Source organism: Ambystoma mexicanum, chromosome 1p, assembly GCF_040938575.1.
Source record: "Ambystoma mexicanum isolate Mex_15411 chromosome 1p, UKY_AmexF1_1, whole genome shotgun sequence".
NCBI lineage: Eukaryota > Metazoa > Chordata > Amphibia > Caudata > Ambystomatidae > Ambystoma > Ambystoma mexicanum.
Window position 1 is genome coordinate 1,105,885,934 of NC_090921.1, and position 26,214 is coordinate 1,105,912,147.

Consider the following 26,214-nt stretch of genomic DNA (forward strand, 5'->3'; position numbering starts at 1 on the left):
GCGTTATTACCGCCCCATTTAAGAGTCCGCCAGATCATGGTTTTGGTGGATTTCCCCCTAGCTGTGAGCTGGGGGGAAATCCGCTGCAAAATTGCCGATTTTCGGCGCGATTACCGCCGGCGGGAAATCCGGGCAATGGGCAATAAACCTTCCGCCAAACCCGTGATCTGGCGCTAATAGTGCTGGGGGGTTTGGCGGTAGGGCTATTAGCGCCGGCGCTAATAGCACCAGCGTTACCGACCAACTTGTGATGAGGCCCTTAGTGTTAAGGGAGCGAAACAAGGCTCCAGGAGGTACAGACAAAAAGGGATCAGAGTTAACCCTTTTCAATACTCCATTTAAGATGGGGTGTACTGGGTCTGTAGGTTAAATGACTACATAAAGTAAATGGCAACTTTACCTGTTTCTGGGGGACAGTAGTCAGCCCCAGAGAAATAGAGTAAGTGGGAAGTATTAGAGACAACCCTGTGTCACTGCACTGAAGGTGCTGTGTAACACACACAAAAAGTTGGGCTCATGGAGTGGTGTGGCTACAGAGCCTAAGATCATGCAAAAAGTAGAAATACACATGGCAAAACACATGTAAGAGTGGGAAAAAGGTTCACACTCTTACAAGGTGGAAAAAATAAACCCCAGAAATCCAGCAAAGCTGCTGAGGGACTCACTAGGTAAGGGAAATTAGCCATAAATGAGAATTCTCCCTAAGACCTCCCGTGGGTTAACCACTTCTTCATTCTTTTTCAGTTGCCCAGGATATCGCCTCTTGAATAAAAGAGAATTGCTCTGGTGAAAACCTTGTGTCGCAATCTGCGCAAACTGGCTCCCTCCTCCTTGCGTCCTTTCTTCACCCCCAAGCTCCCTTGCTTTGATTCCACATCTAAACTTGCTTCAGCTTACAGCATTATGACGTCTTTGGCAGTTAACAGCCTGGCATCAACACCATTATAACAAAGGCTAGTAAAGACACAGCCGTCTAAACTATGGTATTCCACTGTCATCCATAAATTAAAATCCCAGAAAAATAAGGTGTTTAAGAGATTGTGGAAATCCCTCTCTCTCTCTCTCTCTCTCTCTCCAAAATAAGGACTGTTACATGTCTGCCTTCAAGACCCATAAACTGGCTACTGTGAGGTGAAGAAATTGTTCTATGAGAAAAGGATTAAGGGGGCCTCTTCAAATTCAAGAGAGCTGTTCATGATCCTAAAAGTGCTACGGGACCCTGGTCCACCTTCCTCCTGGTTTACGAAAGATGCAAAGTTGTATCTGGGCGTTCAAAATTCTATGGGACTCAAGGTGGAGGATATCAAAATTGATGTTGCTGCTAATTTGAATTCCTTGTTGGATAATACTCCTGCATTGAGCACAGAAAACCAAACTGCGCATCTACCTCGCTTTGTTTTTTCTGAAGTGACTGATGTTGTAGGCTTATAAACATTGGAAAACTGAAGCCGACCAATTGTCAGGGAGACCTCTGCCCTGCAGCTTTTGTCAAATCTTGTGCTAGTTTTCTTGCCCTTATGATTACTAAATTTGTCAACCTATCCTTCACGGAAGGCTATGTTCACATTCATATTAAGCATACTTGGATTGCCCCTTTGCTAAAAAAAAAACTATCGCCCTATAACCAACACGCCATTCCTTTTGAAAATTCTGAACAAAACTGCTCACCAGCACATCCAAGATTTTTCAGGCCGTTATAATATCTGAGGCCCAAAACAGTCAGGTTTCAGAAGCCATCATAGTACAGAATCCACCTTTTTGGACCTGAAAACAAATATCTTACAACATCTTGATAAAGGACAGACCACTCTTCTGATGCTTCTGGACTTGATGAAGGTATTTGATCTGGCTGATCACGCCACATTAGTCACCAGGCCTCAAGAATCTGCTGCTTTTTCCTACGAAGCTTCGGGTTGGGTTCTGTCTTTCTTGTCCAATCGAATAACCAGTTTATTGTGAAGAGGCGACTGCAGAAGGCTTTGTACTTCCCTGTGGTGTTCCACAGGGATTATGTATGTCCCCTACGCTTTTTAATATCTTCACTCCGCCTCTGTTGAATCTAAAGGTATAATGTTGGAATCTAAAGGTATAATCTACGCAAACTATGCAGATGACACTCAGTGTCTTACTCCCCTTATGGGTAATTATGCGGATGACTCCATGACAATCAATACCATCTATAACCATATACACCAGTGGATGCTACTTAATGGTTTAGTGCTTAACAATTCAAAATCTGAAATCATGATTGTGGGGACCACATAGAGGTTTTGTAATTTGGACCCTTCATACCAATCCTTCATAGTGGCTGAATGCTCTCGCAAACCTCTAGCAAATGTCAAGTTTCTTGGTGTTTTCTTGGATCAAGAGCTCAGTATGAAAGCTCATCTAAGCCATCTTGTTTCATGCTCCTCCTACTATCTCAAGCTCTTAGCTCTAATTAGTCCTTTTCTTAACCCGGGCAGCTGTGCCACTCTGGCTCGTGCCATTATCGGGTCACGCTTAAATTACTGTTCAAGCCTGCTGCAAGGAGAACTTAACCACTTGCAGGTGGTTCAAAACAACGCAGTCTGGGTGATTTGTGGACTGCACAAATCAAATCATGTATCTGTGGCTAGGAGGACTCTGCATTGGCTTCAGATTGGGAAACTAATCATCTTTCGTACCCTTTGTATCATGCACTCCTGCCTCTTTGGGAAGAGTCCTGTTTACCTCTTCTCTCTACTGGGATGGCTCTCAGTTAGATGTACATACAATGTACATACAGTCTAACAATTCTGGCCTATTACCGACTACAAAGGCTAAACTCTCTATTGGGTTTATAGTGACATTTTCGAACGTCACATTTTCGAAATGCCATTTTGTCGACACAAAAATGGCGAAAAAAAATGTTTCAATGTTTTATTTTTTTTTTAAATGGGGGGGTTCCCCCAAAACCCCCCCTGTTTTTTTATTGACTCTTTTTTTTTACTAACGAAACAAAAATAAAACATATAAAATAAAAAATAATACATTCAGAACATTTTTTGCCATTTGAAATGTGTTTTCGAAAATTTAACTGGATACCTCTCTATTGTACTGGGAGGATGTTTTCCAATAACAGCTCCTCGCCTTTGGAATGCATTGCCGCCAAAACTGAGATCTGTTCCTCACTGGTGTCTTTCAAACGCAGACTTGAGACCTTACTGTTTGAATGAATTGTTTCTTCCAATTAACTCACTCCTGATAACAAGCACCTTTTGTGTTATTTGTTTTATGTTCCTGTCTTCGCTTCTATGCCCAAAAGCCTCATTCCAGTGCATTATAAATAAAATAAATAAATAGCTTTGCCAAAAGCTTTCATGTAGTTCGGTATTCAATAGCTGTGATCTTTCAATCTGCCGCCTGCATGTTATATTGGTAATAACCGAAAGTATCGTAGTTAAAAAACAGAATGGTTGAAATGTTTGGATTTCGGCTGTAACAAAATTACATACAGCTGAAAATTTCTAACATTTCAACCATTCGGTTTCATTATAGCGAACAAGGGAAGCAGGGGTTGCGGGGGTGTCCCCCGCATCCATGTTCGCTATAATGGAATAGGCGGTGGCGGGGGTGTCCCCCGCATCCAAAACAACAAAGATTGGGGGAAAAAAGAAATGGACCCTGCAGCGCCAGTTCTCATCCACGGAAGTGAAGGCAACTGGCGCTGCAGGGACTTGGCGGCACACAGCGAAGTGTGCCGCCAAAAGGTAAGTATGGGGGTGTGGGAGCTGGGTGTAGAAAGGCTATTTAGTAGTGGGGTGATCATTTTGAATACGAACATTTAGAAGGCGAGATTTTCATCTTCGAAATGTTCAGATTCGAAATAATTACATACATCCGTTATATTGTCCTTATTTTTCTCTCAACCCATTACTTTGGGTTAATTTCATCTTGTGCATGCTTTTTCTTTCATTCAGCATCTATTTCGGCTTCCCCACAGCCCCCAGTAGCACCTCAGTTCGAGTGCTTTTCCCTCTTCACTCATTGGTCCCTGGCATCTCCTCCGGGCAGCTGTTCTTTCAATTTCGGCTTTGCCGACACATTTCCCTTCCACTGCGAGCCCTGCTCGCACTTCACTTTCTCTCCCTATCAGGCCCGGCTCCAGCAGGTGGGCCAGGGGGGCCAGGCCCCCCGAAGGCCAGCCCCTGGCCCCCCTAGAAAGCAGGGCCAGACTGGGAACCAAAAGAGGCCCTGGAAGATGTTATCAAATTGGCTCCTTATTTCGCCGCACAAGCAAGCAATATTAGTGCACAGGAAAATATTACTACACCAAGGTTCACTATTGTAAAATAGGGCTGGTCGATTCCATCATATTGAAAACAAGAATTGGCAATGCCAACAGTTTGTGTAGGCATGGCAAGAGCACTTTCCAAGCACCGCCGTATTGGTATTAACTGGTCATTAATGATGGCAGGTGCAAAATGGTGTGGGTACCTGGGAACCTATTAGTAGTGTCTGGCAAATGCCTTATACTTATACACAAGCCAAAACTGTTGGCTTTACCAATGTTTATTTTTACAGGACTTAAGTGAATGGCATGCATAGTGCTTATAAATCAAGTGGCTAAAAGCAGACCTGGTGAAGACATTTTTATTACACCAGTAGTGGGTTTACAACTCCAATTAAGTCATTAACTCCCAGAAGGGTGCTTCGACAAAACACTGGCAGGCACTTTGAGTGAGAAGTTTGATGTTAAGGCTTGATTAAAGCAAAGTTAAAGAGTTCTCTGGCGGAGGTGTTCTTGCCGGTAAGGGACAGGAACTGGGTGGGAATAGCCATAGGGATTATCATGGGCAGTTAATGGGTGGGCAAATAACCAAACAACACCTACTTGCTGGGTGTCCCTCCTCATAGCCGATTTCTCCCCATCTATACTTTAATGCAATCGTTTTGGTTTATAGCTGGTGCAAGCGCCACCTAGAAGCCCAAACTAATAAAAAAACAGCACAGAGATGAGGATAAGAGAGTGTGTTCATTTATTTTGGTTTTGTACAGCACCGAGCGGCCCTATGGCATCGTAGTGGTTGTTACAGAGTGCTTGTTGATTACAGAAATTAGTTACATGCAGGATATGCAGTGTACTTGGTCTGCTTACATAGTGGTGCAAACGTAAGAGGCAAGTTACAGGTTAATTAGAAGGTTACAGTTGATCATGTTCTGAGTTCAGCTTAAGTACATATGCAGAGTAGTTAGTTAAACAGTTTTGTTTTGAGCATTTTTCTAAACACAGTATAGGATTTTTCATTTCTTAACGCTGTAGGGAGTGCGTTCCAATTTTCTGGGGCTAGATGTTGGAAGCTGGCACCACCCGCTTTGGATCTTTTGAATGGTGGGATGATGATCTGGTTGGAGAGGTGGGTTCTAATAGGTCTAGAGGATGTGCAGGGGGTGATTCTTTCGGATAGGTAGGGGGAGCGTTGAGTGAGAGGCATTTGTGGATGATAGCTAGTGTTTTGAAGAGAATGCGCTCTTTGATTGGGAGCCAGTGTGCTTCTTTTCTTGCTTGAGATATGTGCTCCCTTTTGGGGATACTGAGTGTAGCTCTTAGGGCGTTGTTTTGCGTTACTTGTAGTTTGTGCATGTTTTTGGCAGAGGTGCCCAGGAAGAGTGCATTGCAGTAATCCAGTTTGGTGCTGACAGTGGCTCTGGTAATGGATGGGCAGTTTTGTATTGTTAGGAAGGGTTTGTCTGCGTTAATGATTCTAGTGGTGAGTGCTGCAGACGAGGCTATGGCATTCACCTGTCGGGTCATAGATAGGGAGGAGTCGAGATATACCCCTCGTGTTTTAACTGCTGACGATACTGTAATAGTAGTGTTGTCGACAGTGAAGGAGTTGTAGTGCAGTGATAGTTTGTTTAGCGTTTCTTTGGTGCCTACTACAAGGATCTCAGTCTTGTCTACATTGAGACACAGTCCGTTTGCTGCCATCCAGGTTTGGATTGCAGTGTAGATGTTAGTTAGGGTAGCTGCATCTTGTTCATAGATGCCGCGGAGTGGGATTAAGACTTGTGTGTGATCAGCATAGTTGGTGTAGGCTATGTTGCGACTGTCGAGGTCATTGAATAGTGGGAGGGTAAAAAGGTTGTAGAGAGTGGGTGCCGTGCAAGAGCCTTGTGGAACTCCACAAAGAATGGTAGTGGGTTGGGCAGAGTCAGAGAACACTCTCATGCATCTACCACATCGAAAAGTGTCAATCCATGCTGTAGCTTCAGGAGAGAAATGGGGCGCATTTTTTTGTTGCTTGCCTAGAATATCATGGTTAACGAGGTTGAAAGCTGCAGACAGGTCTGATTAAAGGAGGAGTGCCGTTTTCCCATTATCCATGATGCCTCAGTTGAATTTTTAGATCTAGTAGGGTGGATTCTGTGCCATGACCAGGGCGGAATCCAGATTGTCTTTTGCCTAGGATGTGTAGTGTGTAGTGAATATTACAGCAGAGGAATCCCGCGGCATGGGGGTGTGATGGCAAATGTGATTGTTAAAGCAGAGGGTGAAATATTACAGCACAGGGCTGGACAATTTTGGCACAAATACATATTATGTAATGGATAGGTCATGCTACAGCACAGGGCTGGCCTTATGCAGGGCTGAGTGATTGCATAATATGGAAGGGGATGTTTCTTATGTGGAAGAAATATTACAGTGTGGGGCTGGAGTTTTACACACCAGGGGAAACATCAAGCAGTGGCGAGAAGACAACTGCATAGGCATTCAGGCACCCATGAATCAGCCGGGCACATATTAAATTACCATCGGAGTCCGAGGGATTGAGGAGGTGGAGGGGAGGACAGAGAGTGTGTGGAGCAAGGGGGTGGGCAGGGCATAATGTACTAGCCAACGATTGCTGAGCAAGGAGAGATTTAGGGCAGGTGTTTTGGGGAAATCACACCACACTGATATATCTGCACTGGTTACCTGGCCACCCGCTGATCCCGGACCCAGTCCCTCCCCGCCAGTCACACACACTTGTACTGCCTGCCATCCCCCGCACTTGGGGACTGTTTCTGTATCCCTTCAGTCCCACTACCAGCACTTGACACCTGGTGTATGCACGCACCTTTGCACTTGCCATCTGCTGGCCATTACTTACTTATTGTTTTTATTCTATTCCCATGTACTGCACTGTCCCTTTCCTCTCCCCCCCTTCCTCCATCCCATGCACTTGCGCGATCTGAATGACACCTGGCCTAGTATGATTGTTGTGTGTCCTCCCTTTGTTCCCCCTCCCTTGCCTCGTCGCACCTTGAAACACATGTGTATAGGTGCGTTATAAATGCCATATCATAGTACAGCACAAAGGGTAGGGTGTTAAAGTGCAGGAAGAGAGGTGCACACCACAGGGAGCTACTGTACCAGCAGAAGAGGCCAATGTTACAGGGGGAAGTGGATGGTGCAGCAGACAGTGAGAATATTAGAGCATGTGGCTGGAAGAGTACAGCACTGGGAGAGCACAATACCCCCACTGAGAATGTTACAGCACAAGATGGTAGGCTGCTTGCTTAGTGCCACCTGCGGGCCAGAGCCGCCATCTGCACGCCCTGCACGCCCCCCTCCGCAGCCTAAGAAAGTCTGGAATTGCTGGAATATGTTATTGTTCTCGCTGAGACAGAGGGGCACAGAAGCAGAGATGCCATGTTAAGGCATCCAAAATACAACTGGATAAGGGATTGGCAAGGGGGGTGCTGGAACACCCCCTCACACACAACTCCGCCCTGTCCAGAAACAGCATGACCTTAGACTTTGTTATCAGGGTCAACTCTGGGGGCATGCAGACCTCACCACCTACCACAAGCATGAAAGATCAGACAGCGGCTGGCCATGATTGAGGTCCATTGGCAGAGCTTTGTGGGAGTGAGTGTGATGCAAGAATGGGGGCTGCTTCTAGCCAGGGTTGAGTTGCACTGGTAGAGCTGCGTGTGAAGGAGCCACTGGCTGTAATGGAATAATGGGACGTGTTGCAGGCCAGGATTGAGGGTCCATTGGCAGATCTGTGTGTGAGCCACTGTAATGGAACAGCATGGGTTGCTGCTGGCTAGGATTGAGGTCCAATAGCACAGTTTTGTGAATAGCTGTAATAGAAGCAAAGGGGTTACTGCTGGAAAGGATGGAGTAGTAGTGACAGTCAGACGAGCTTTGCGTTAGTTGCTGTAATGGAATAGCAGGTGTCAATGGAGGTCATTGCTGAATCACACTGCCAGAGCGGTGTGTGGCTCTAACATACTGGAATTGCAGCGGTGTGGGAGGTCAGGATTGGGAAGAGCTGCATTAGCAGAGCAGTGTGTCAGTCTCTATAATGACATAGGTATGTGCTTCTTTAGGTCATGGTAAGGTACATTTGTAGAGGTGGGTGTGAGTACCAGTACTGGATTAGCAGTTTAGTTTGGTCTTGCATAGCAAAGCTGAAGTGTATTTTGATAGGTCTACGGATTGCCAGTATTCCCATTACACCCCGATAACCATCCCCATTCAGTTTGGGGCCGGGGAATCACTGCACAAGGAGTGCATCTTAGGTAAACGGGGTGCTGTTTTACAGTATAGCTCAGTCAGGGAACATTAAAGCACAGAAAGTTAGAGCTCATGGAGAACATATTACACAACCCCGACCGGTAAATGATTACAGCACAGGGGGAACACATTGCAGCAGAGGTGGAGAATATTACAGTATGTGGCATCACAGTGAGAGAAAAGTTCAGCACTTGCATGCAGGATAGCAATACAAGGAAAACATTGTAGCATGATGGCTAGGAAATATTACAGCACCTTGGAAAAGGTTTACCGCATAGGGTGAGAGTGAGGGTCAGAAGCACTCAGCAGAATGGGAGAGGGGCACGCACTTACAAATCCCCTTACCTTTCAGGTGTAGCTACTGCCCTCAGCTGCTCTCAGCCCCAGCCACAGCATCACGTGGGTTACCTGCTGCTGTCTGCTGACGGAGGCAGTGTGGCTTGCCTCACCTGGTTGGTTAGCTGTCTTTCCTGAATCTGTCAGATCACACCGTGAACACGGACACAGCACGCAGTATGGGCCCAGTACCAGCACAGCACTCGGACTGTCTGTCAGCAGTGTCTCTCAGGTCGTAGTGGCACTTTCAATCACAGGCCCAGCCGCACCTGCGCATGCGACTCGACAGCACAGAGCATACTAGGGCACGTGTGGTTTCAATGCGCATGCGCCCTAGTACGACGATAGTGCAAGCCCCAAAATCCATGGGCAGGGGCGGGCATGGCAGGCAAACGAATCATGAAGCAAATGGCCACACCCAGGCTGGCCTGCATGGATGCATATCACCGAATGGCAAGTGGCTGTTTAATTTTTGAGTCCCCATGTATCCTTCCCCCAAGAAAAGAGGCCCTATGGCCTGAGGCCTACCAGGGAAACTCTCAGTGTCCAGGTGGGTCAGCCGAACCCTGCTAGAAAGGAGGCCTCGTCAGTGCTATGAGGTTTTCTTCCTTTTTTTCATCAAAAGTTTGAATGTATTTTAACTATATGCAATTAAAAAAAACCTAAAAATGAACGTTAACTGCCACTGGGACCCAGCGGGTGGAGGGGTAGACTAAGGAGGTAGAAACAGGCCTGGGGGATTTTGCGATTAGCATTCTGAGGAGCTGCACTGACGGCAGCTCAGTCAGGATGTGTTTGCTTGCTCTGCACAATGATTTATGCCCCACAACCATGAAATGAGAAATGACTAGGGATATGGAGGGCCATTCACACTTCTTAAGTAAGGTAGCACATTTGCTTGAGAAGTCAGCCCGCAACTGTCTAGCAAGATCCTGCGTTGCTTTTTTAACTGCACTTTTAATCTTACTTACATTTCAAACCTCTCTTTTATAAGGTAGCTATTGTTTCAAACCTATCAAGTAGATTTATACACCAGGTGCATAAATGACTGAGGACCATGACTAGTTACATTCACTGGAACACAAGATACCGCAAGCATTTTTAGGCCTTGTGGTCCAGCGGTTTGGGCAGGGCTGCTTGCATTAGTGGCAGGGAGACCAAGGCTGATTCGTAAATAACGGTATGGAAGCCTGACTGAAGCAATGGCAGTGGTTAATCAGACTGAGAGCCCTTACACATTCCATTCAAAGTATATATTCTGCTGCATGAACTATTTATAAATGAAACAATAAGGTTGGTAGTAAGTGCAATGTAATTGTGGAGGGAAGTAGGCTATTAGATGTAAGCCAGGACAATTGCATTGGACCACAGATAGGATGGAGAAAGGATGTTTCGAGGGATACACATTCAAGGGACGTGTTTGGTCATTTACCCATCCATTGTCATGTTAATCTCTATGGTTTTCCCACAAACTACCTGCCCCCTCCCTGCTGAAACATACCCTCTTGGGTACTCTTTGAGCTAGTTCTGTCACAAAGTAACATCAAATTATGTGCTGTATTGGGCGTGCTTGTGTTATATCTAAGCATTCTTTTGAGTGTTCAAAGACTTAATTACTTATTCAAATGAACTCATGTTGTAATAAAAAAATCTCTTAACATGGTGTGTTTTCAGCCAGTAGATTTAAAAGCCACATGGCATCCTTACATCTGTTCCTTGCACTGGAATCCTAAAACAAGCAATCCCAAAGTCAACCGTTTTGACATGTGTATAAGTATTACACAGGCATTTTCCAGACATTGACATCGTAAGCATAGGTACTCGCACCATTTTCTAGATCTTCCCACCTTATTGCCAGGTGGTACCCTTATGGCATTGCCTAGCAAATCCCTTTGTCATGTGTATTCAAAAGCCCTAACGGTTGGCTTTGCCAATGTGTGTTAGTTTCAGTTTATCTCCCTAAGTGCATGTATATATGCCCTGATGTGGGAACCTTGTTTGCAACATCTAGGGACTCAAACTGCACCTCACTGAGTTGGTCCAACAAGAGCCTACCTGAACATATCAACGCTAGGACGCACCAACTTCAGATCATCTTCTCATGCATACTTACCAGTGGGGTTCTGACCTAAATAGAATGCATATGTGTCTGTGTGGAAGCCTAGGCTGCCTGGCCAGAACTTTTCATGAAATGGGCAGATGAGTACTCATCATACTATTGGAGTAACAATTAACAATGTCTGTATGCAAACTGAATACATCATGTGTATTGTGGGTCTAGTTTGAAAAGTATGATATAACTGCTAGGTGTTTAGGCAGTGCCAGAAATTGAAGGTATTTACTGTGGGATCCCACCTGTGACAGAGGGCGGGGGTAGAGGGGAGGTGCGGTACTGGAGGGTTGATCAGGAAACCTTGAAAATAACACAAGAAAAGAGCATTTCTTCATATGTTTCTGGCAACGGATAAACGGTGCACATCTGTTAAACGTAAAAAAAGGGTATTGAAATATTTCCTGCAGGGTGCAATCAGAGGTGGATTTAACAGTAGAACAATGGATAAATGTCCGTAGGGCACCCCTGCTCTGCCTTTCTCCCCTTAAAGTCAGTCAGGGCTGTACAGGTACTCCCTGTGACGCCTTATCTTTTTACATGTCACAGATGCAGATTATTTAAAATAGGAAGTGATTAGTGATAGGAAAAGGTACTTTTTTCTTTAAATGATATACGCTTTTAATAAGCTATTCAAGTGTGGCTGTTGGGTGATTAGAAATGATGGGGTACAGAACAAGCTGTGTGCAACAATGACTTTGTTATGCATTTCATTTCACTTTGTGTCTCTATGGGATCTTTTGTAAGTTCTGATTAATTAGCATTCTGGAGCTTGTAGGCTTCCAATCAGAACGGGGAAAATAAAGCTAATCAAAAATCCTTTTACTGTCACTTTTGCCACTCCACAGGACTTCGAAAATGATCACCTATGATTGTCACTTTATTGGTAAAAGCAAGCAGATTCCAAATCGTTAATTGTGGGAGAGATTTATACTTTTCCAGACACATAGTGCAAAAGTGAGGTGAAAAGGTGATTTTGCCATGTTTTGCTATTTACTTTTTCTGTACTTTGTGGAAACAATTCAAATTGCCTGTAGGGGCCCTTTTGCAAAGAAGGTGCAAACAGTAGCAGTCCCCTCTATGCAATTTAGGATTTTAAGAAAACTTGATTCTATAATGTGAAACACATTGTCGGGTTTGCTTATCATGTGACTTGGTCATTTTTAAAGTAATCTGTATAAAAGTGAGCATTATTAATGGTTATTGTTTATGGCTTATTATAAACCTTCACAAAAATGTTAGCAAAGTAAGAAAAATAAATTAAATACATGTAAAAAGAAAAGGAAAGAGAAAAATTGGATACAGAAACTTACCAAATAAACATTTTTATTTTCATGGCTTACAATCATTGGTATAAAAGTATGCAAATCATGACAGTAAAAAAAAATTCCTATAAATCATCCCTATCACTTAAAAAATGTATTTTATATACAGAGTAACGGCTATGGTAAGCAGGGTATAGGTACCATTTCAAAATCTGTACAAAAGGTGACTTGTGTGCAAAGACCCAGAATTGTAATATTTTAGGTATTTAAAACCAAACTTCAATACATGTTTGTACCAACTTTAGCTGGGAAGATGTGTGGTCAAGTACCTACATTTCAGACTATGCTGACATTCTGACTTTACCACTTTACCAAAGTGTGTAATCCTGGGAAAATCATTTAATCTCACTGTGTGTTTCCTGACAAAATGTGGAGCCCATAGAATTGATCCAGTTTGCAGTATGGTTTAATAGATGGGCAGCACAGGGGTCACGGCCAGCCAAGGAGACATAGACACATCTTTCTTTGGAAAATAAAAGGCCATATTTATTGATCAAAATTGCGACATTCAAAATAGCAAAGTAAACATGTCAAATAAGAAATCATCATGGACAATTGCATATTATAAATTGTGAATGTTTGGGTAGCTGGGGATGAGTCTGGCTACTGCATTTTATATGGCTTGCAGGGAGCACGGTGCAGTTGTGGAGTGCAGTGAGGATGGCATCCTGGAATTCAGCTTGGACAGAACTATTGCTTGGACTACGTTGCAGAAGTTGTCAGGTGGAAGAATGTGTCTGGTCTTGCCTAGGTGTAGTTGTAGATTGCATGTTTTGGTGACAGCATCTCTGTGGTGTCCAAAGGAAAGTTAAGGGTCAATGACGAAGCCAAGATGTGTATTTTAGAGTTGAAGTAGTCCATGAGGGAGTTGCTTACTGAAATGTATGTGAGGTATGTGTGGATGGTATTTTGGAGAGGTACTTGACATTATGAATAGTTTCTGTGATGATTGGAGTTCTTGGAGGTAGTGGGAGGCTTTGGCATTACATATGACTGTTTTGTATTTGTTTTGGCAGTGTTTGAGAGGTATCCTCATGGCAGGGAATTCCTTGTTTCCTGTGTGTACCCTTTCTCTGATTGTTCTGCAGCCGTGGCCCAAACTAGGGCCTGGCTAGATAGGGCTGTGTGCTCGTCCCCTAAGGGAAACCTAGAAATAAAGACACAGGCACCAAGGAGTGTAAATAAAATACTTGATTTCATGTAGTGTGTGTTTGGGTATTACTAAAGACTTACCTGGAATGATACATCCAGTTCACCATGGGGCTGGATGGAATATTGAGAAGAAAAAAAAAATAGCTCCCCTGCCTAAGAATGAGCTTGGCAGAGGAGAAGATTCCAGAAGGGAAAAAACTGTTAGGAGGGACGTTTGAAGAAGAGACGGATAGACAAGAGGTAGGAGAGAGCTCCCGATGGGAGTGGGGTTGGCCTTGACTGCCCCCAGGGCCTAAAGACAATTTAAAGCTATGTGTTGGGCGACCTGACAAACTTAACATGGGGCCTTGGCAGCTGTTGGCCCACCCGTGGGTCAGACCGGATGGGGTCATCATTAACGGCCCCGGGCAGTGTGTTTGGTGCTGCCCTGGTTGAAGAATAAAGAGAATAAAGAGCTGCCCAATCCGGGCCTCATGGCAGCGAGGTGGGCCCTGCAGAAAAGTCCTCCCGGGCAGCGTATACCAGGCAGGTGAAGGGCTGGTGCAGCCCGCTCCGCCCCGAAAGGTGGAGGAATGAAGGAAAGTCCTGGGCTGCCACGACGTAGCAGCCCAGGTTAAGATCAGTGGCCTAACCCCCACATCCCTCCAACGCAGAGGAGAGGGGTGCAGCGATCAATAAAGGCGTCATCCCCATGGAAACAGGGATGCTGCTTGAGCAAAGATGGCACCAGGGTGCGGCGCTCAACGGCAGCATTCCCAAAGCGATGGGGACGCCGCCTGAAGCAAAAATGGCACCTCTAGCACAGCTGTGTTCTTGTACGCAGCTGTGTTCTCGCTGGCCACTCCAGAGTATGGGACCACCCAGAAGAAAAAGAGTGGCCATGGGCTGCAGGGTGATATCAGACATCCCCCCCACCATTGGGGCTGCTGTAGAGCAGCTGGTGTGCTGCAGGTGCGCTGGTGATTGTGTCGGCCCACAGGGCATGCCGCCACATGTAGACACATTTGGGAGCCCGTGGCATGCACAGTGTGGTAGGGCGGCCCCATGTGGTGGACGCGACTACCCAGGAAGATCATAAGGTGGGAAACAGCTGGAAGACCAACAGTACCATCAAGATACTTAAAAGAGTATCGGACTGCAGCAGTCCCCAATGTGTAAAATAGTGTATTATATGATCTTTAGGTCATTATTTGTTGTCTGTGTGTATATAAATGTGTATATAAGTGTGTGTTAATAGTTAAGAAGGGGGAATGTTTATTGTGTTAAGTAGAAAAAACAGGTTTGCTGGGAGTGCATTTCACAGAGACAGGCACTTAATTGACAGGTCACTGTGAAATGTGGTGAAAAAGAAAATCCATGAGCGGTTCAGGAATTAACCTCTCATGCATTGGTTCTTTCCGAGGAAGGACTTCCACTTTTGCACATTTTAAAGCGCATCCTTTTTGTGGAATAGGGATGTACATTGAAATGCGCAAATGCTCCCTTATTTGTGCTTATTGCAATTGAGAGATATACTTCAACATGGTTGGGTAATAACATAAAAATAAGAAAATAACCTTTCAAAATGAATTCAGTTGATTGATGGGTCCCATTTTCTCAATTGCTTTATCCTTAAGCTTATGTAGTACGATTGACAATGATACTGGGATTTGTGGGTCTTTTCAGAATAAGTAGGTAAGTAGAAAGGTAGTTGGTTATGTCAACAGTTCGCCCAGGCAAGCACATAGTTAAGAAAACATATCAATTGTATTCAAAACATAACTAAACTAATCAAATTCATGTACATAACAATAATATATTTTCCTATTAGGGCTTAGCCATGTTAATAGATGGTAACAGCTATCTAGTACAATACATCGTAGAAGCTCGGTCTAGGAATGTTTGTACTAGATAGCTATTACCATCTATTAACATGGATAAGCCCTAATAGGAAAATATAGCAATGTACCCAGGGGCTTTGATGATTGTTTAATTCATTTACGGAGTTTCTGAATTCTTCCTAACAGGATCTGTTGTCATCTGACTATTATTTTTAGAGAGTTTTTTATGTTTATTAATTGTTATGTACATTAATTTGATTAGTTTAATCACGTTTAACTACTATATTTTGAATAAAATTGATATGTTTTCTTAACTATATACTTGCCTGGGCGAACTGTTGACATATCCAACTACCTTTCTACTTACCTACGTACCCCCCAAAAAAGGTAGGGATAACACTAGATATATAGTGTTGTTTGGGATTCCCTTCAATTTCTAGTTTTATCAGAACATGCCATTGTCGCAGCCATCCAAGACAATAAATGCCTGTGCAGTGATGGTCTCCACAAACAGATACTCAATGTAAGCATATTTTAATAATCTTCATGTTCAAAATGGTTTTCTAAGTTGCGTTAGAACATTTGTGTACTGTTACAAAATATAATATACCGCCCATTAATAAAGTGTTTTCCGCGGGACTAACAAGGGGAGATCCCTAGCTGAACACGATAGAGCATTCTTGCCCCCGCATGGATAACTCACATGTCTGCTTTTATACACGTTGCTAGCCTGTACTGTGTGTTGTATTTGTGGACATACTATGTTTTAAAAGCAGTTGTCCTCGTCTGATATAAATCTCAAAATTACATATGTTGCACTTTTTTAAAAAAAGGATACATCAGCTGAAAATCTCTCCCCCTTCGCCCAACATCTAACGGGCTGCAGGGGATCCCACACAACGTTGAGCGTACCTTGTTGGGTCCTCTAATGCGGGTATATATAAGACGGAGAAATCAAGAAGTCATTATGGAATTAAAGAGTACGAAGTGTCATTCTGAAGTCTGGGCCCCACTGAGCTGTATTCCCAAAATAAAAACATGCCTGGCTGGGTAACGTCGACATCAATCCGCGTTTGCCAATAACATATGCATATCTGCAGAATCAAATAATTTGGTATGCAATTGTTGACCTGTAATTGAAATGGGAGAGCAAACGTTCGTCTATTATATCCATTGGTATTTAATTTTCTTTTTTGATTGTCGAAGGAGTGCATTTCTCAGAAGTTCTTGTGCGCTGTCCGTGGTCCCGATGGATGGGTCATTCTTGCTCCGACTGCTTCCGGGTGAGGGTAGACGGTGATATTAACAAACAAAGACAGGATCGAGCCGATTATCTTAGTCTCCCGTCTACTTCCGGATATAGAGGCACGAGCGACGGACAGATATAGCTGCAACACTCGTCTCGTACCTGCCCTTACGGATTGGAGACGTGTGATGGTGAATAAGTTTAATAATCAGCCTAATTTGATCCTCTGACAACGACGAATTTCGGGAAAACAGCCAGCCCCCAGATACTGACCAGGAGGATGGACTCCGCTTGGTAAGCGACTCACTGAATCACAGCCGTACCGACATCCTTCTTGCGCGCCCGTAGGTCCAGCGCAGCCACATTGTACCCAGACAGCTAAACGTAAACACCGATAAGCTCGGCTGCAAGCCTGCAACCAGCAATTAGTCTGGGGAGACGGATCGAGTACTACGCTTTCTTCACGTGACTACGCGTCACGTCCTAGTTGTGTGCAGTAAAGAGGTGGCACAGAGAGATGTATGGGCGGGATTTGTCTGTTATGTTCCGAGTTCCGAGCAGGAAAATAGGAGCTCAATGAAACGATTATCCCTTCAAAACTAACGGAACGTGGAGCGCTTTCAAAGGGGAGGGCGCATCAGCTGAAAACTAGAGAAGTTCCCGGTTATACAGTGAGTGCAGGAGTCTTGGTTGCGATTCAACCGGATGCGAATTGAGTGCAGACTGACAGGTGGGCAGCGATGGCCGACCGAGTGTCTCTGTTGACAGAGTGAGGTTGAATCAGAATGAAGGTTTGAAGAAGGCTCGGATAATTGTCTGTGGTGCATGGGCGGCGCTGGGAATCGGGACTGAGTGGTTAAGAAGGTCTGGGGTAGGGGGCCTGAGCTCTAAGGGGTTGCAGGACCTGGACATGTTGTGGGGCTGGGAGGGTCACACATTACAGGACGGCCAGTGGCGCTAATTAGTGTAGGGCACTGAGGGCCAGTGCAGTGGCTGTGACGGTTTACAGGCGAGGTACATAAGATGGTATTTTGTGGTTTATTATTTTGAAGAGTTAGTATAGGGAACTGGACAACTCAGAAGACTAGTTGTGGGGGTTGTCGGGAACTCAAAAGGAAGTGGATGGATGGTCTGAACTCTTAGGCTGAGTAGTGTGGGTTCACTTTGCTTCTCTTACCAGATCCCTACCTAAGTAATAAATCACAGAAAACTTATGTGTATGGAAAAGTTGTAGGCCGTAGGCATTTTATTTTCTTACAGAAAATACAACACAACAAAATAATTACACTGGCATATGCTTGTGGGCACCTTGTGTCCAGTCCCGTAGTTGCCCAAGGCTCCTCCTGAGTCCTTGTTATCCCTGGGCCTTTGTTCCTGGGCACATGCCGCCTACGACATGTCTTGGACCGTGTACCGAAAGAGTACTCAGCGTTCTTACTTCTGCTCGCTGCTTCTTTTTTGGACCGTGTACCGGCTCCTGCCTGCACCCCTCTTCTTCCGTTATTATTGTAGGGTGGGTTGGGTGGCAAACGTTTTTCCTTCCCCTTATCCAGGCACTAAGAGCCTACCGGAGAGAGGTGAGCTCTTACCTGGTTTGTGCTGCCTCTCCTTTTCCAGGCTTACTTATACCCCCCCCGGCCTTTTGTTCCTTCCTGGGGGCGGCCGGGTTACCCCCCTGACCTCTTGCTGTTACATTTCGCACCTTCCCAGGTGCTGTTTCCGGCCCTTCCTGAGCTTTTGCTTCTTTTGGCGCCGTTCGGACGCCCCTCCCTACGCTTTCGCGCTGTTTTCTCCCACCCCGCGCCTAAACTCCCAGACCCTCTATCGTCCCGCATTTCATGCGACCCGGGGCCTGGGTCATAGGCTGAGTAGTGTGGGTTCACTTTGCTTCTCTTACCAGATCCCTACCTAAGTAATCACAGACAACTTATGTGTATGGAAAAGTTGCAGGCCGTAGGCATTTTATTTTCTTACAGAAAATACAACACAACAAAATAATTACACTGCCATATGCTTTTGGGCACCTTGTGTCCAGTCCCGAAGTTGCCCAGGGCTCCTCCTGAGTCCTTGTTATCCCTGGGCCTTCGTTCCTGGCCACATGCTGCCACACCTGAGCGGGTGTTCTCTACGCCCGCTCAGGTCCCCCCAAAAGCACCCTACCTACAACCTCGTTCTTGGAGTGCCCTAAAAATGTTGTTGGAAAAACCCCCCATCCCTTTCCTTGATAGGTGTACCCCATCCTGGTGAAACGTGTCCGGATTGCTTCGGTGTAAGCCATGTTTTATGAAGTGCAGACCTGTGTTCCTACAGTACCTTTCTACTGATTTATTTAGTTTCTTTCTGGCTATTTCGATTACGTGCCTCTTCTGTGCCCCATACCAGACCCTTCTTGGTATTATTTCTGACATAAAAATCTTGGTTTTCCACCAGCTGCGGGCTATGCTATGCAGCGACTCGCAAATGTTCCTTTGTAATTTACCCCTGTTTGTGCTCACCAGGTCGTTCCCTCCGAGGTGTATAACTAGGTACTCGGAGGGAGGGGGGGTCCCTGAAACCTATCAGGTCCAACAGCCTGTCGTGGATGTCCTCCCAGTGCATCCCCGGGAGGCCCCACCAGGACGTAATTGTGTTCCTGAAATGTAGTCCTTGCTTCTCCTCTTCCAGCCACCTGCCTGCCCGGGTCACGAAAGAGTGCCCCACTATCCATGCCGATTTGTAGGGTCCGGCCTTTATGGAAACAGGGGAGATAAGTGTCATATCAGTTCCTCCCTTATGTATTTTTTAAAACATTGCGACTTCCATCCCCCAATTCTTCTCACCCCCTTTGCGCCCAGGCCCCCCGCCCACGCAGAGGTCGCTGCTCCTATCCTGAAAGAGTATGTCCCAAATTCGGCTGGATCCCATCCTGCTTTTGCCACCGCCTGTTTCAATACTGCCTGACACAAGTACCTGCTGAGTGCGCTGCCGTTCCTATGTATTAATAACTGTCCGTCGACCTCTGGTCGCAGATCTAGGAAGTATTGGGTGATGCATCTGGGACAGTGGTCCTTCTCTCTGATGAAATTGAGATCTATTGCTCTCCCCTTCCCCGGTCTGTTTTAGATTTCTTTAGCATTATAGACATCCCCTTGTTTCCCATACTAATGTCTTTCCTTGCCAGGCCGTCTCCCACCACCGTATTCCTGGCCACCAGTTCCCCTACTCTGAAAGCCCCATAATATGCTAGCGCAAATGCTGCCCTGAACAGCGCGGTTTCGTACGTGCTGCTGCATGTGTCTCGCAGCACTTTTCACAGAATTATCAACTTCCCAAAATTTACTGGCCTTCTGTTATCTGGTTTCTTTCCCTCTAACTTCGCCCATCCTCTCATAGCATATTTTATTTTAGCGCTGTCGGTCGGGTACGGTAGGCCTGCCACTTTAGTGGTATATGCCACCGCCGCTAGGTGTGCTGCTGCCCAGCTTTTCTTTTTCCCTTTGGCAAATGCCCCTTTGAGAAATTCACACATTTTTTCCGTTGAAATTTTTTCCACCTCTTTTACACCTGTTTCCACCAACACATCTTTTACATGCTTTTCGTACTGCTTACCCGTTTTGTATGTTAGGGCCTTTCTGGTCAGCTTGTCGATGACCCTTTCTTTTCTCCGTTCTTCTCCCACTTCTTTTGAGTCGACCTTGTGGCCAACCGTGCTTTCCTTTCTAGTGCCTCCAACGGGACCCATGCCTTCTGCGGCGTGGGCGTTCTTTCCTTGTAGGCGTCCGGTCTCCGCTCCCTGAATTTCTCCCACTGAAAGCGAGAGATTGCATCAGCCACCACATTTTTTTACCCAGCGATATGCCTCGCCTTTATGCATGCATTCATTTTTAGGCTTTCCAGTGTGATTGCCCTCATTAATTCTAACAATATCATGCATGACGCACTTCCTTTGTTTAACACGTGCACCACCGCCATGTTATCTGACCATACTGCCAACTCCTTGTTATCTAGCTCCCCCCCCCATGCGCATAACACGACCCATATCGGGAAGAGCTCCAGCAGCGTTGTTTTTTTGTCCATTCCGCCACTTGCCATGTTTTTGGCCACTTGCCTGCACACCATTTTTTCCCCAGTATTGCGCCAAAACCGAGGCCACCTGCTGCATCGGTGAACAACACCCTTTTACCTTCCTCGTTCACAGGTGAGCGCCATAGTATTAAGATCCCTTGAAGTATTTCAGAAATTCTGCCCACACTTCCAGATCTCTCTTGATTCCTCCCCCTAGCCTGACTCTGTGGTGCCCCTTGGTGGCACCTCTTGTTTTCAGCTCGATACTTCTCTGGAACACCCTCCCCTGTGGTATGACTCTTCCTACGAAGTTCAGCTTTCCTGCCAATTCTCTCACTGTTGCTTTGTTTCTTCCCTGTAGTTCCTTTATTGTCTATAGCAAATCCATCACCTTGTCCTCCGGGATCCGACACCTTCCTTTGTTTGCGTCAATTTCTATACCTAGGAATTGGATAATATGCGTTGGGCCCATCGTTTTCTCCTCTGCCAGAGGAAAACCCCACTCGCTTGTTATTTGCACAAATTTGTCCAGGGTTGCCCTGCATAGCTCCGAACCTTTGGGCCCGACGAATAAAAAATTGTCCCGGTAATGTACCATCATGGACTCCCTCATCTCCTGTGTTACTGCCCATTGTAAAAATGAACTTACCCTCTCGAAATATGCGCATGAGATGGCGCACCCCATCGGGAGGCATTTGTCGAGTATTCCCCTTCCCAATGCATACATAACCATCTTTGTGATCCGCTGTTGACTGGCAACAGGCGGCATGCCGATTTAATGTCTGCTTTCGCCATCCATGCCCCTTCTCCCACTTTCCTGACTAGTTCTACTGCCTCCTCGAAGTCTGAATATGATACTGTAGCCTCGCTCTGGGCAATGCCGTCGTTCACCGAGGCCCCCGGTGGGTGGGATAGGTGGTTTATCAGCCTGTATTCCCCTTCGTCTTTTTTCGGCACCAGCCCTAATGGAGAGCATAGAAATTCTTCGAATGGTAAGGCCGTAAATGGGCCCTTCACCCTCCCGAGTTCTACTTCTTTCCTGATCTTACTGGTCAATATATCCCTGTTTTCGGGTGCCGATTTTAGATTCCTAGGAATGTCTTGCGCTCCCTGCCCGGTAAACGGGATGTTAAAACCTTCTCTAAAGCCTTGTCCGATTTGTTCTGCCGTTTCTTGGTCTGGGTATTTCTGGAGCCACCTTTCCATCCTCTCGATTTTTACTGGCGTGGCCCTTTTCCCGCCCCAGTTCTTATTTCCGCGTCTCATCGCTTCTGCTGCTTGGAGCTGCGGCACTGTGCACTTGGAGCTGCTGTGGTCACCCTTACATCTCCCGCACTTGTGGCTGAACTTGCACTTCCATCCCCAGCTACAGGGTCTCCCCTTTTCAAAACTCCTGCATTGTCCTGGTTCTGCTCATGTTGACCCCGTGCTCCCACTGCACCCCCCCGCCCCCTGCTGTGTTGTCGGGGGCAGGCTGCTCTGCCACCCTCTCTGTGACCCATTATTTCTGCTTCGAAAACTCTGGTCTCTATTTCTGTCATAGCTGGATTCGTACTTTCTGCTATTGTATCTATAGTCTGCTTTGTAATCATTCTGCCAATACTGCCTTCTCTTTTGTCCCCCTGTACTCCGCTCCTTGGAATCCCATTTCTCCTTTAGCACGTTAAATATGTAGAGATTAAAGTTTTCTTCATCCCAGCCCATATCAGGAAAGCAGTCCATCTCCTTTCTGAACTCGTGGTCATACTCCAGCCATGAGTCACCTCCAAATGCTGCGTGTACCTTCAGCACCCTCAGCTGATACGCCACTAATGCTACCCCGTCTTCCGGGAATTTTTGTAATATGATTGTAGACATTATGGTGAAGGCCGACATCAGTTGTCAAAACTCCTTACTACTGGCCCCTTTTTTAGTAAACTTTTCTCGTCCTCCTTCATGTCCTCTAGGGCCACATTCATCCCCCTCTTTTGACAATCTAACAATGTAAAGATATCGATCAATTCCTTCCTCCATATTTTTTCCTTTACTTTGTCATTAATGTAGCAAGCCATCGTTTTCATTGACCTGCCCTGTGCGTCTTTACCCATGGTTGGCCTGCCGTATTTCGTCATGAGTGGCCCCCCATTTTCTGCCGCTGGCGCCGTTGGTGCTGCTCCTGGTGGTGTGTCCCCTGCTACTACGTTTGGCCCTGCCAGTGCACCTTGCGGTGCCGGGATTATTGGTGCCCCTTGCGGTACCGGGACTACCGGTGCCCCTTGTGGTGCCGGGATCAGGGTTTCTCTGGGTTCTACTGGTGCCCCTTGTGGTGCCGGGACCGGGGTTTCCCTGGGTTCTGGCCCTGCCCCTCTCTGTTTTTCCCTGCTCACCACTCCTCTCCATTTTACCCAAGCCCTTAGGTGATCCCTTTCTTCGTCATCACTGCTTGCTTCGGTTGAGGAACTCCCCTGCTGCTCCTCCCTGGATCCCTTCCCCTGTCTGCTCTTCTTGTCATTGGTTCTGGGCGACTTACCCGAAACCGTGACGCAATTTTTAAACATTTGTACGATTTTATTCCCCACATTATTATTCACAGTACCTTTCTTTTTATCCTTTTTCTTTCTCTTGGTCGGTGCCTCTGTCTGTTCCTCTGATCTCTTCGACTCCGCTCTTCCCCTTTTCTGTCCTTGCGGTACCTCGTCTTCTCCTTCGCTGCTGCTGGGCTCTATGAACAGCAGAGGCGACGTTGTCTTCACCCTTTTTCTTTCTGCATTATCTACAGCACCCATTGTGCCCCGTATTCCTTCTCTGCCTTTCTCGCCCATTCTGAGAATTCTTGTGCCCTTTTTGCTCTTCCTTCCGTCATCCTTCTTGTCTGAATTCTGTCAGCCACGCTTCTCGTTTGACCATGGCGAAAGTCCTTTGTTCGTTCGCAGCTGGTACTTCTGGGTCGCTCCTGCTCCGGCACCATTGGGCGATTCGTAGCCACTGCATTTAGAATGAAATCGGAGAAGTAGAAATACGTGAGCCGGCAAGAGCTAACGTTTTTCCTTTCCTTTATCCAGGCACTAGGAGCCTACCCAAGAGAGGTGAGCTCCTACCTGGTTTGTGCCGCCTCTCCTTTTCCAGGCTTACTTATACCCCCCCTGGCCTTTTGTTCCTTTCTGGGGGCGGCCGGGTTATCCCCCCTGACCCTTTGCTGTTACATTTCGCACCTTCCCAGGTGCTGTTTCCTGCCCTTCCTGGGCTTTTGTTTCTTGTGGCGCCGTTCGGACGCCCCTCCCTACGCTTTCGTGCCGTTTTCCCCCACCCCGCGCCTAAACTCCCAGTCCCTCTATCGTCCCGCATTTCATGCGGCCCGGGGCCTGGGTCAGAAGGCTGGCTGTGGAGAGTTTGGTGACTGGTCGAGGAAGTCTTGTCCCTATCAGGTAGGATACCTGAGGTTTAGCCGAATGATTCTGTGGGTCGGCAGACCTTCTCTAAAAGGTATGTGTAGCTTTTTTCTTCTAGTTCCCCGAGGTAGAGTACAATTGTGTAGCAGTACCTACAGGTAACGGGATAGTGACACAACAAAAGTCATCTGAGTTACTCCTCCTCCTACTTACACTGCCGAGCCAGTGTCTGCCAGTAAATGCTAAATATACCTCTGCTTACCAAACGTAAGAGGTGATAGGCGCCCTAAAAAGCGAGCACTAAATAAAATTGACGTTTCCCCCAACACCATTTGTAAATTGCAAATAATCAAGAACTATACCACAGACAAGGCAGCACTGTAATGTGCGTGCCCGTTATTGTATTAAAGAATGCAGGATTTAAAATAAGTATGTGCACAAATCTTAACAATCATGGATTCATTAATCCTTTACGCTTTATCGTTTCATTACACAATAGAGCAGTTTTAACAGGAACGACCCAGCCGGCAGAATGCCTCCGAGTCCATTCCAGTAACGACATTGAGGATTACATTTTGGAACTCCGCAGTAAGCATTACCGCCATCGCCCAGAATGGAACAAAACAGTTTCCAGCAGCTGCTTGGCGTCTGTCCGGATTAGTGCCCCTCACCCCTGCAGTGCGTGAGTGTGCATGGCAGTGTTAAAAACGTGACGCCATAGCAGGGGCACAACGAAACCTACACTGGGAGTTGGGGCAACCTCAGAAACTGGGTGGGGCACACGTGGAGGATCCACACCCTCTGTTAAATCCTTCGGTTTGGCTGGGTAGTCGAGGGGGGGGCAGGTAAGCACAATATGCCATTGAGAATAACCAAGTGATTGGAGTTAAAGATTACATTTACATTTAGTTGTTTTTGATACATTTTTATATCTAAAGCCCAGGTATCCGATCAGACATCCCTTCCCCATCCCCCAACTCCTACCCACCAAAATCTACTCCTCTGCCCAACATTACACACACACAACATTCACTCATTTAAACATACTATTCTCTCGCACCCCATTCACCTACATTTGCTGATTCACCTGCTCACCTAGTCACCTAGTCCCCCATTCATTATGCACTCCTTCACACGCACATTACATAATACATATACACACTCCTTGCACACATGCCTGCATACTTAATGAGCTAACATGCAACAATTCTTCTCTCACCTCTGCTTAACAAAAAGCAAGTGCACATTGTTGTGACTTTCTTTCCTGTGCATTTATCCTGCTTGGATGAGGTGTATGATATGATATGGCATTTGTAACCCGCCTATACACAAGTGTTTCAAGGCGTGACGAGGCAGGGAGGGGGAACAAGGGGAAGACAGGCTAGGCCAGTTGTCCTACTAGGCCAGTAGTCATTCAGATCGCGCAAGTGCATGGTAGAGGGAAGGGAAAAGTGCAAGGGGAATGGGAGGGGGGGAAAGTGCAAGGGGAAAGTGCAGTACAGGGTAAGTAGAATAATAGATAAATAATAGGGCCAGCTGGTGGCAAGTGCAAGGTACGTGCAGACAAGTGCTGGGAAGGGGGCTGAAGGGATGCAGAGACAGTCCCGCAGTGCAGGGGTTGCCAGGGAGGCAGTGCAAGTGGAGAGTGGCTGGGCCAAGGACCGAGATCGGTGAGAGTGGCCCAGTTGCAGATTCAGTGCAGTTTCAGTCAAGAATTGGCAAGGGAGCGGGGGAGAAAGTATGTAAGGAACGATGTTGTGTGTGGAATGTTGCCTGAAGGATTGGAATGTTTGTGTTTGAATGGAGTTCCACCCAAGGCAGTTGAAAGATGCAAGCCTGGGTGGTGGAAGCCAGTGGGTTCCTATGTCTCGACTTCCTAATCTCCTATTTACCTTGTTGAGACCTGATGGACTGAAGTACTTGAATAAAGTAATTTGATAAACATAGCACCTTGACAGCGTATCCTTTAAGCGTAATACCTGAGATCCTGTCATAACATTTTGGCGACAAGGCCTGGTCTTGGAGAGGACAGGTACCTGTGTTTGTGGTCCAGGGAGAGTGGCGAGAGAAGACTGTTGTAGGGGGTGCAGAGTAGGATGAAGTTGAACAGACTGAGATAAAGGAGAAGGAACCCACTGCACACATGAAGAGTCTCACCACCCAGGGCAGATTAAAGGAGGCTGCCCTGGTACACACGCAGGTGGCAGCAATGAGATTGTCCTGCCAGGCACCCAGGAAGAAGTTTGTTCTGGTGGACACCCAGGGGTGTGGAAAGGTAACTTT

At 46.2% G+C, this 26,214-nt stretch overlaps 1 protein-coding gene across 7 annotated transcripts in view; it reads left to right on the plus strand.

Annotated features, from left to right (window-relative positions):
• The first annotated feature begins 16,578 nt into the window (after window positions 1-16,578).
• Window positions 16,579-26,214, plus strand: part of LOC138448702 (uncharacterized) — a 554,652-nt gene continuing 545,016 nt past the window's right edge. For 2 of the 7 annotated variants that reach the window (XM_069604712.1, XM_069604715.1), the window contains exon 1: window positions 16,580-16,813. The gene's annotated coding sequence lies outside the window, so the exon portion shown is untranslated. Of the gene's footprint in view, window positions 16,814-17,007; window positions 17,250-26,214 lie in introns of those variants that run through there. The other 5 variants (XM_069604713.1, XM_069604717.1, XM_069604718.1 and 2 more) reach the window with 4 other exon arrangements.